At 44.7% G+C, this 11,094-nt stretch overlaps 1 pseudogene; it reads left to right on the top strand.

Moving 5' to 3' along the window:
• The first annotated feature begins 10,004 nt into the window (after window positions 1–10,004).
• Window positions 10,005–10,812, top strand: LOC110337823 (annotated as a pseudogene).
• Window positions 10,813–11,094: the final 282 nt, after the last annotated feature.

Consider the following 11,094-nt stretch of genomic DNA (forward strand, 5'->3'; position numbering starts at 1 on the left):
CTGACTGGTCTTTGCTTTCACACAAAGCAGAACAGAATCCAGCAAGATCACCCTCACCAGATTACCGTCTTTACCTTCAGGTCCTGGCATCCAGGCTTATAGACAAAGGACAGGAGTTCCTCCCTCACCTCTCAGTAGTAGGCCGCAACCACAGCAAAACCTTGCATAGCCCCCGTGGAACCCACCGGGACACTGTGGTGAAGGTGTCGGGATTAGTGTTTTGTGACTGGTTCAGCTCTTAGCACAGCCCCTACAGCACCTACTCAGGCCACAAGTTTGCAGAGTGTGGGGTGAAGGAGTAGGGGAAGGAAGGGGGAGGGAGAGAGCCCACATTGGGCCAGAGTTCCTCCTATGCTCTGGGCAGGTGGATGTGGGAGGGCCGCCAGATGCTTTCCACTCGGCCCTGGGTGGGCATCTAAGCCACTGACCCCACTCTGAAGGGAGGTGGACAAGGGGCAGCCCCCAATACCAGGGGCCCCAGGGCGACAACCTTGGCCCCAGAGTTATAGGAGAGAGGGCAGAGGGAGAGAGGTTCCCACACAGGTTAGAGTCCTTAGTCTGGTGTGTGGCTGGAGCACAGGAAGGCCTTCCATTGGGAGATTAGAAACGGCTCATTAGAGGAAAGCCTGTCCCATCATCCAAGCACAGTGGGCCTTGATGAACAGAGACATTCTATGGATTTAGAGCTGTATTGTAGAAAGGCAGGGAGAAAGAGAGAAGGCAAGACAGAGGGAGAGACAGAGAGAGAGAGAGAGAGAGAGAGAGAGAGAGAGAGAGAGAGAGAGAGAGAGAGAGACCATAGCCAAAAGGAGAGAAGGGGGAAAGGAGAGATAGAAGAGAAGCTAGAAAGTAAGAGGGAGAGAGTGAGGAGAGGATGAGGAGAGAGTGTGGTGGGGCCAAAAATTCCCTCTTATGGTGGGTTGTTATCTTGCTGTTGCTAGGTAACTGGGAGGAGTCTAGTCTGAAAGTCAGAAGCTTGGGACATTGTCTACATGACTAGCCACAGCTTCTCCTGTGGGGGCTGTGGGGGGGTGGTAACTTTGACAGGAGCCTTGAGTCCAGCCTACCATCCAATGTAAGTTAATTATCACCACCAGGTTCTACCAGGGTTCAGACCTCAGCTCGACTAGAGACTCGGCCATCTGTGTATAGCCCATTGCCCCCACAGCAGAGTAGACCTGTGTCCTTTTTAAGAATCAGTGTATCGCCAGGCGATGGTGGTGCACGCCTTTAATCCCAGCACTCAGGAGGCAGAGGCAGGCAGATTTCTGAGTTCAAGGTCAGCCTGGTCTACAAAGTGAGTTCCAGGACAGCCCGGACTACACAGAGAAACCCTGTCTGGGGAAAAAAAAAAAAAAGAATCAATGGATCATTATCATTCCCTTAAAACATCTGAATTTCGAGACTGAGGAAGGGGTACCCCCCCCATTGATAGGACATCTGTTTAGCATGCAAGAGGGACCCAGCACACATTCAAAATAAATCTTCATTTTGATTGACTTCTTAATATCTTATCTTGTCTCCACTATCTCAGTCTGTGAACTCAAGTCCTACACATAGCTTTTCTGTCAGACTGTATCCTGGCTGCTGATGCCTCCATGAAAAGTATTTGTAATGGTGCAGGTATGCCCCAGGGAGTCACTTTGAGCAAGGGAAGTCACCAAGCAGACAAGCTCTGAGCCCTTTCACACAGACACACAGAGACACATACACATACATACACACACACACACACACACACACACACACACACACACATTGGAAAGTTTCCTATGACTATCTGTTCCTCTTAGAACAAACTTCCAAGGCTTCTTGTTCTCCAACCCCTCCTTCCACCAAAGAAGGTTGACCCCATAACCTGATAGAGAGCCTGACAGCTACGAAATGGGACCAGTGTGTGTTTCTGGCACTACAAGGAACTGTGAGAAATAGGCCATGCCTGACTTCAGGGCAAGGAAATAGGGCCATCTAAGCCAAGACCTAAAAGATAAGCAGAGGTTATTCACATGGGCAGGACACGTATAAAAGAAGTGAGAAGGACTCAATTCCCCAATAAAAAGACATAGACTAACAGCCTGGATATGGAAACAGGACCCAGCATTTTGCTGCATATAGGAAACACACCTCAGTGTAAAAGACAGACACTACCTCAGAGTAAAGGGCTGGAAAACTAATTTCCAAGCAAATGATCCCAAGAAAAAAACCTGGAATAGCCATTCTAATATTGTATAAAACCGACTTTCAACCAAAAGACAACAAAAAAAGATAAGGAAGGACAATTTATACTCATCAAAGGGAAAATCAACCAAGAACTCTCAATTATGAACATCTATGCTCCAAATGCAAGGGCACCCACATTCATAAAAGAAAGTTTACTAAAACTTTCTCTGTGCGGCCCTAGAACTCACTCTGTGGACCAGGCTGGCCTCAAACTCCACCTGTTTCTTCCCCCAGCAACCTCACCTCCAACAAGTGCCTAGTTTGGTTGTTTGTTTGATTGGTTGTTTGTTTGCAGTGTAGGTAAACAAGTCCTCTGCTTAATACTTAGTATTGTATTCTTTATATTATTCCATTTGTAATATAATGTAGTTCCTATCCTCTATTCCAAGACCATTTGAAAGATGATCATCCATAGAGCACCTTGATCGGCACCCAGCAAGAACACAGCAAATGTTTTTTGGCCTCTGTACAGGCACACATTCCAGGAATCTCTAATTTCCAGTTAAAGATTAGTGAACTGGGGCAGTTAGAGTCATCACAATTTACGCATGGGTAGTAGCACGGGCGTCATGTACGAAGAAATAATTTGGAGTTTATATCAACCCAGAAGATGCCCATGAGGATGCTCTGAATGGCTGATTGATTATTCTGTGGGAGTCCCTACTCTTCTCTGGGGGAATGGGGGTCACTGTTGAACAAGCTCCTTCCCTAATCTGATTGTAGTTCACCCACCTTGGCATTTTAACTTACCGTCTCTACACTCATTCCTGGACTGCTTTATCTAGTTCCTAGGACCACAACAAGGACAAGAACGGGCTCTGAAAGGGACATTAATCCTGCTACTTGGAGACAGCACCAATCTCCTCCCTCTTCCTTGCCTGGCTCGCAGGTCTCCCTTCCGACTGATCCTCTCTCTATCTCTTAGGCCTCCGGTGTCCCTTGCCCTTTGTATCCTCTTCTAAGGTAGTATTGCCCCCTGTTGGAACTTGGTCAAAAGAATGAGACATGGTAAACAACGACTTGGGGAACTGAGAGACACTCCAGGAGATAAGGCAGAGGTCCTTCTACCTGGTACGTATTGTTCCCTGGATTGTTCTTGGATAAAACTTTACTTTCAACTCATAAAATATACTTATTCTTTCTGGGTGTCAGAACATAGCTGTAGAACCCAAACTCCTTAATGTACTCTGATTCTGGATATGGCCTTCTGCCTTGATTTCATGCTTTGCCACATGTACTCTATAGTATGAGCCAGGCAACTGTATTTCAATTGGTCTGTTCTGAGAAAGTTCTAAGAAGTGCTCCTCTGTTGAAATTTTGTATGTGCTTACTGGCATTTATTTACATATTTTTTTCTGGTCATGTTTGTCTGAACTCAAACAATCTTCTTTGGATCATTGCTGTCTTTGGTTACCTTTGCATATAAAAAGCACACGGAAACTAAAGTAAGTTTGTCTACAGCATTAGACAGTATGTAGTCTGCTCCCATTTTTTTTTTTTTCATTCAAGGTCCTCAGATCCCAGGTCCAGCAGACAAGATCTGCATGAATTGGCCAAAGATCAACACCCTTCCTTGATCCCGAGGACAATACCCAGGATCCCAAGAAACATAGTTAATAGAAACCCAGGCTAGTTAATAAGAGCCCGAGCTTGCTGAAATCTGCCCCTTCTCCCAGACCTCTGATGGGAGCCGATTCCTAGAAGAAAGTGACTACCATCTCTGCAGCTGTCTCAGGCTATTTACTCACAAGTGGTACTTTTCCCACCCTGACAAAAGACTTGTTTAACTAGAACGATGTTTTTTTTTTTTGCAAGAAGCCCACCACAGCCGAACACACTGATAGCATCTTGTTTTTCTCCTACACATCCTGGACCTGTGGTTGTGTCTCTAGCTGCACTTCCCCAGCTTGCGCTTATATATAACCATAGTTGCCTTCCAATAAACGAGTCTCAAGACTTGAGATGCAAGGTTGGAGACTCGATCCTTGATCAGATAGCCTGTCTTGTCTCAACTCCTTGTGTCTCTTGTCCCTCAGTCCCCATTCTCTCTCTCTTGCAGACCCTGTTGACTGACCCTTGGACTGGGTCAAGACTCAGAGAGGGGAAGTGACTTTCTTAAAGCACCACATAGGGATGACAGAGCTAGGATTTTTATTTGGAGGCTTGCTGGCCTCTGAATCCATATTGTAGTCTCCTAAGGCAGGCTCTCCTGCTACTGGAGTTGGTGTGTGGAAAATCTAACTAAGGTGGGCATCTTTTACTGTAGAAAACAACAGGCCATTAAGTGAGGAACAGAGAGAGGTGTACTTGGCAATGAATTCAGATAGTGGCCTTATGGCCAATAGGGAAGTGGGAAGAGCCATTACTGCTGTCACTCAGGCACTGGTGTGTTCCCTGGCCTCCAGACCTGCTCTGTAGCCCCAGGACAGAGCAGTGTTTACAATGTTATTTCCACAGCCTCAGCACCATCAATTGGTTTTCAGATGTAGAGGGGTCTACAGAATGAAGAACCAAGGAAAATTAGCATCCAGACTTCCTTCATCCTGATTCTCAGGCTCCAGTCTGCCCCCGAACAATGTGAAACACAGGAGAGAGAAGACTACGGCATACCACACTTCCTCTTGGATGTGCAAACATCATCTGGCCTCTGATTCTTCCTGGGAAACCAGACAACCGCAAGAGTAGGCTCAAGCAGCAGGGGCCATGTGATGGTTGGTCAGAGTCATACAATCTTCAGTCTAGGTCACAAGAGTTAGTGTCCAGCCTTCTTCAGGACCACCTCCCATAGAAGAAACTCCAAGTAGTTGCTCCTGCCCCAACAACTGGGAAATGTGGCCCATAGCAAACATAGGCACAGCCCAGTCAGGGCATCCATGTTCCTCATGAATCTCAGATCATAATATGGCCAGGCTACTCTTTTCCAGCCTCAAAGACTCTGTCCCTGCCTCAGTCCTTAGGCTATACCTGACCCATTCATGGTTTGCCAGGCATACCTGGGCTTGGATTAAGCATGAATTAACAGAGGTGCCAACATGGTGGGAAGAAGAAATATTGGCAGGGACAGCAGGTGATCCTTGAATGTGTCCTGGAAGCCAGATGTGGTGGCACATGCCTTTATTCCCAGCACTTAGGAGGCAGTGGCAAGGGGATCTCTCTGAGCCCACTTCCACATAGTGACTCGCTGTCTCAAAAAGGAGGAGGAAGAGAAGAAGAAAAAGAGGAGAGGATCAGGGGAAGGAGGAGGAGGAAGAGGATGAAGAGGATAAAGAAGAGGTGGTGGTGGAGGAGGAGGAGGAAAAGGAAAAAAAAAACCTGTCTGGCATCTCTGAAGTCTGTATCTAGACTGTTCCAGGTTGAGGTCACCTGAAAATTAGAGCTGAGTTCTCTCCTCAGTTCTCCCCTGACTGGATCAGATACTCATACATTCAGGCTCAAGTCATTAAGACTCCAGGTTCTGTACTACTGTCTGTCCTGTGCATAGTCAGGGCAGTCCCTGGAAGCCAGGTTCTAGGCTGGGCTCTCTGTAAGCAGGGCAGGGAAAAGTAAGACTGCCTGTCTGTCCAGTGAACCTCAACAAGTTGGTCTCCTGTAAAAGGCTGAAGAACTTATGTTTGTCCACTAGAGGCAAAAATCCTGATAAGGTCCCTGGAAGGAGAGAAGTTGGGTTTAGGGGGATATTAGGAGTTAAGCTGTTAACAGTGCAAGGAAGGGCATCCCATATGTTTGAAAGGAGTGGGGTTGACCTGCCATCTCTCTGTAGGTGGTGCACTCACAGTCTGAAGTCATCACTTTAAAAATTCCCTGCCTCTTGGATTTTTAGAATCCTAGAACCCCAACTAAGTTAGACACCAGTGGCCCAACTCCAGCACCTGAAAAGGCTACTCTAAACCAAAGGGCACATTCTGAGAGAGGTCACACTTGTAACTCAGAGATGAAAAAAAAAAAAAAAAAAAAAGACTCCAAATATGAATCTTGGCTTTGCTCTTTTTGCTGTCATTAAAAAATATTTTGTACTTCTACATATTATATGCCCAATAATACACCTTTTATAACCCCTTTACACTTCCCAGCCAAGTACTACTAGAGATTGAATTCAGGCAAGTTCTCTACTACTGACTATATCCCTATCACCTTCTTTTTATTTTGAGACACTGTCTCTCTAAGTCTCACATGTTGGCCCTGACTTATCATGTAGCTCAGATGAGCTTCATCCTGTGACTTTCCTGCTTCGGCCTCCTTAGAAGCTGGAATTACAGGCCTTGAGTCACCACACCTAGCCCCAGCTTTTAGTTTTTTGAAATGTGTGTCTTGTTATGTAGCCCAAGTTAGCCTGAAACTCTTAATCTTCCTGACTCAGCCTCTCAAGAATTGAAGGAGACATCATGTCTATCTGTGGTACTACCTTCTGTGATGACAACTTTCTATAGTGAGAATTTGGGGTTCTGTTAAAAACACAGCAATATCAGTGCTGGAGAGATAACTCAGCGGGTAAGAGCACTGACTACTCTTCCAGAGGACTCAGGTTCAATTCCCAGCATCCACAACTGTCTGTAACTACATGATCTGACACCTTCACAAACATACATGCAGGCAAAACACCAATGCATGAAAGATAAAAAACAATTAAAAAAATAAAAAAAGCAATAGGACCAGTGCAACCCAGGTACACAGGACCTACCTCCACCTGACCAGAGGCATGGGTACCTTCCAGTCTGGGCCAGTGCCCTGAACAGTCTTTGGGAGTGAACTCTGCAGCCAGTCCCACAACAACCCAAAGAAGCTCCACTCCCAGGTACTCTAACACATCCAGGATCATAGGATCAGAGGAGAGGAGGACACATCTGTCCCAACACCGGGAGTCAGTGGGACCAGTGGGACCCAGGCACCCAGGGACTCAGTCCAGTGTGGGCCAGTGCCCTTAGCAGACCTTGGCAAAAATTCCACAGCAATAGGACCACAACACCCAGAAGAAACTCCACTCCCAGGGACTCTAACATGCCCAGGATCATAGGATCAGAGGAGAGGAGGACACATCTGTCCCAACACCGGGAGTCAGTGGGACCAGTGGGACCCAGGCACCCAGGGACTCAGTCCAGTGTGGGCCAGTGCCCTTAGCAGACCTTGGCAAAAATTCCACAGCAATAGGACCACAACACCCAGAAGAAACTCCACTCCCAGGGACTCTAACATGCCCAGGATCATAGGATCAGAGTTGCCCTGAACAGACCTTGGGCATGAACTCCCCAGCCAATCCCACAACACCCAAAGGAAGCTCTACTCCCAGGGGCTCTAACACACCCAGGATCACAGGATCATAGGATCACAGGAGTTGGGCCATAGCACAATCTCAGAGTGCCTAAGGAATCTTGAATCCCAGAGCTCCTACACACCCAGGAACTCAGGATCACAGGATCCCAGAATCACAGGATCACAGCATCAGCTGGATTCTGAGGAGTTCTGACACAACCAGAATCACAGGAAGGACAGGCTCCAGTCAGATATACCTAGGAAAAGTAGCACTAGAAATAACCGGATGGATGGAGGCAAGCATAAGAGCATAAGAAAGCCGGGCATGGTGGCACACGCCTTTAATCCCAGCACTCGGGAGGCAGAGGCAGGTGGATTTCTGAGTTCGAGGCCAGCCTGGTCTACAAAGTGAGTTCCAGGACAGCCAGGGCTATACAGAGAAACCCTGTCTCGAAAAAAAAAAAAAACAAAAACAAAAACAAAAACAAAAACAAACAAACAAACAAAAAAGAACATAAGCAAAAGAAACCAAGGTTACATGGCATCATCAAAACCCAATTCTACCACCATAGCAAGTCCTGGATACACTATCATACCAGAAAAGCAAGATCCAGATGTAAAATCACTTCTCATGATAGAGGTCTTTAAAAAGGTCATAAATAACTCACTTGAAGAAATACAGGAAAACATAGGTAAACAGCCAGAAGCCCTTAAAAGAAAACACAAAAAAATCCTTAAAGAATTACAGGAAAACACAATCAGACAGGTGAAGGAAATGAACAAAACCATCCAGGATCTAGAAAAGGAAATAGAAACAATAAAGAAATCACAAATGGAGACAACCCTGGAGTTAGAAAACCTAGGAAAGAGATCAGGAGTCATAGATGAAAGCATCGCCAACAGAATACAAGAGATAGAAGAGAGAATCTCAGGGGCAGAAGATACCATAGAAAACATTGACACAACAGTTAAAAAAAACACAAACACAAAAAACTTCTAACCCAAAACATCCAGGAAATCCAGGACACAGTGAGAAGACAAAACCTAAGGATAATAGGTATAGAAGAGAGTGAAGATTCCCAATTTAAAGGGCCAGTGAATATCTTCAACAAAATTATAGACGAAATCTTCCCTAACCTAAAGAAAGAAATGCCCATGAACATACATGAAGCCTACAGAAATCCAAATAGATTTTTCACCAGACACTATGAAAGCTAGAAGATCCTGGGAAGATCTCATACAGACCCTACCAGAATGCACATGCCAGCCCAGACTACTGTACCCAGCAAAACTCTCAATTACCATGAATGGAGAGCAAAACTCTCAATTACCATAAATGGAGAAACCAAAGTATTCCATGACAAAAACAAATTTACATAGTATCTTTCCACAAATCCAACCCTACAAAGGATAATAGATAGAAAACACCAGCACAAGGATGGAAACTACACCCTAGAAAAAGCAAGAAAGTAATCTTTCAACAAACCCAAAAGAAGATAGTCACACAANCATAATTTCACCTCTAACAACAAAAATAACAGGAAGAAGCAATCACCTTTCCTTAGTATCTCTTAACATCAATGGACTCAATTCCCCAATAAAAAGACATAAACTATCAAACTGGATATGTAAACAAGACCCAACATTTTGCTGCATACAGGAAACACACCTCAGTGACAAAGACAGATATTACCTCAGAGTAAAAGGTTGCAATACAATTTTCCAAGCAAATGGTCCTGAGAAACAAGCTGGAGTAGCCATTCTAATATCAAATAAAATCAACTTTCAATCAAAAGTGTTCAAAAAGATAAGGAAGGACACTTCATAGTGGTCAAAGGAAAAATCTACCAAGATGAACTCTCAATTATGAACATCTATGCTCCAAATGCAAGGGCTCCCACATTCATAAAGGAAACCTTACTAAACCACAAAACACACATTGCAGCCCACAAATAATTGTGGGAGACTTTAACACCCCACTCTCAGCAATGGACAGATCATGGAAACAGAAACTAAACAGAGACACAGTGAAACTCACAGAACTTATTAACCAAATGGATCTAACAGACATTTATAGAGCATTTCATCCTAAATCAAAAGAATATACCTTCTTTTCAGCACCTCATGGTACTTCTCTAAAATTGACCATATAACTGGTCACAAAACAGGCCTCAACAGATACAAGAAGATTGAAATAATCACCCTATCAGATCACCCCGGACTAAGACTGGTCTTGAATTCCAACAAAAACAATGGAAAACACACATACCCATGGAAGCTGAATAATGCTCTACTCCATGATAACTTGTTCCAGGAAGAAAGAAAGAAACTAAAGACTTTTAGAATTTAATGAAAATGTAGACACATGATACCAAAACTTATGGGACACGATGAAAGCAGAGGTAAGCATCTGTTTGTCACTGTGGCATGCGTGTGAGGTCATCACTCTCCAGCAAGCAGGGTCCAAAGGTTTGATTGAGATGAAAACTGAACCAGGCTGGGTGTACAGAGAGCAGACTCGAGTCCTGTGAGAGGCAAAGATGGCAGTGACTGTGTACTGACTTCAGTCACCAGTGATGACCTAAGTTGATATGACAGGCTGGCTTGGATCAATGAATCTCTGCAGTTGAATCTAATAAAAATAGAACAGTTGTGTTCAGGGGCTGCATACTGTCAGTTTATGGGCATGCTCTTCCCTGACTCTATTGCCTTGAAAAAAAATGAAATTCCAAGCTAAGTTAGAACATGAATATATCCAGAACTTCAAAATTTTACAAGTAGGCTTCAAGAGGATGGGTGTTGACAAAATAATTCCTGTGGCTAAATTAGTAAAAGGAAAATTTCAGGACAATTTCGAGTTTGTTCAATGGTTCAGGAAGTTTTTTGATGCAAGTTAAAATGGAAAAGAATATGATCCTGTAGCTGCCAGACAAGGTCAAGAAACTGCAGTGGCTCCTTCTCTCGTCACTCCAGCTTTGAGTAAAACCGAAGAAACCTCTTGGCTCCAGTAGTGCAGCCCCACAGAGACCCACTGCAACACAGAGGACCACTGCAGCTCCTAAGGTTGTCCCCAGGATGGTGCAGAAGAATCCTGCTGTGGGTGATGGAGATGATAAAGTAGCTGTATTGATTCAGCAGGTTAAAGTATTGACACTTACTGTTGAAGACTTGGAGGAGAGAAACTTCTGCTTCAGAAAGCTAATGAACATTAAACTGATTTGCCAGGACAATGAGGGGGGAAATGGCCCTGTACTGCAGAGGATTGTAGACAATCTTTATGCCACAGACGAAGGCTTTGTGATACCTGATGAAGGGGGCCCACAGGAGAAACAAGAAGAGTGTTAAACCGCCTTTACCAGCATAACAACAGCCGAAGTCTTCACTCCAAATCATGTGCTTAACTGTTAAATGCTCCCTTTTATTAATCTTAGAGGGTTCACTGGTTTCTTTTCATAAGCAAAAAGTGCCCCTTCTTTAAAGTCCACTTTGCAGAAGTCTCACCTTTTCCAACGAGTTTGAGTTAGGAGCTTTTGCCTTGTAGCAGAGCAGTAGTAACATCTAGTTGGTTCACCAGGGGAACAAGAGGCCAACCGTGGGACTCTTCATGTAGATGCTGGTCACACTGAC

This window comes from Mus pahari, chromosome 20 (assembly GCF_900095145.1).
Source record: "Mus pahari chromosome 20, PAHARI_EIJ_v1.1, whole genome shotgun sequence".
Classification (NCBI taxonomy): domain Eukaryota; kingdom Metazoa; phylum Chordata; class Mammalia; order Rodentia; family Muridae; genus Mus; species Mus pahari.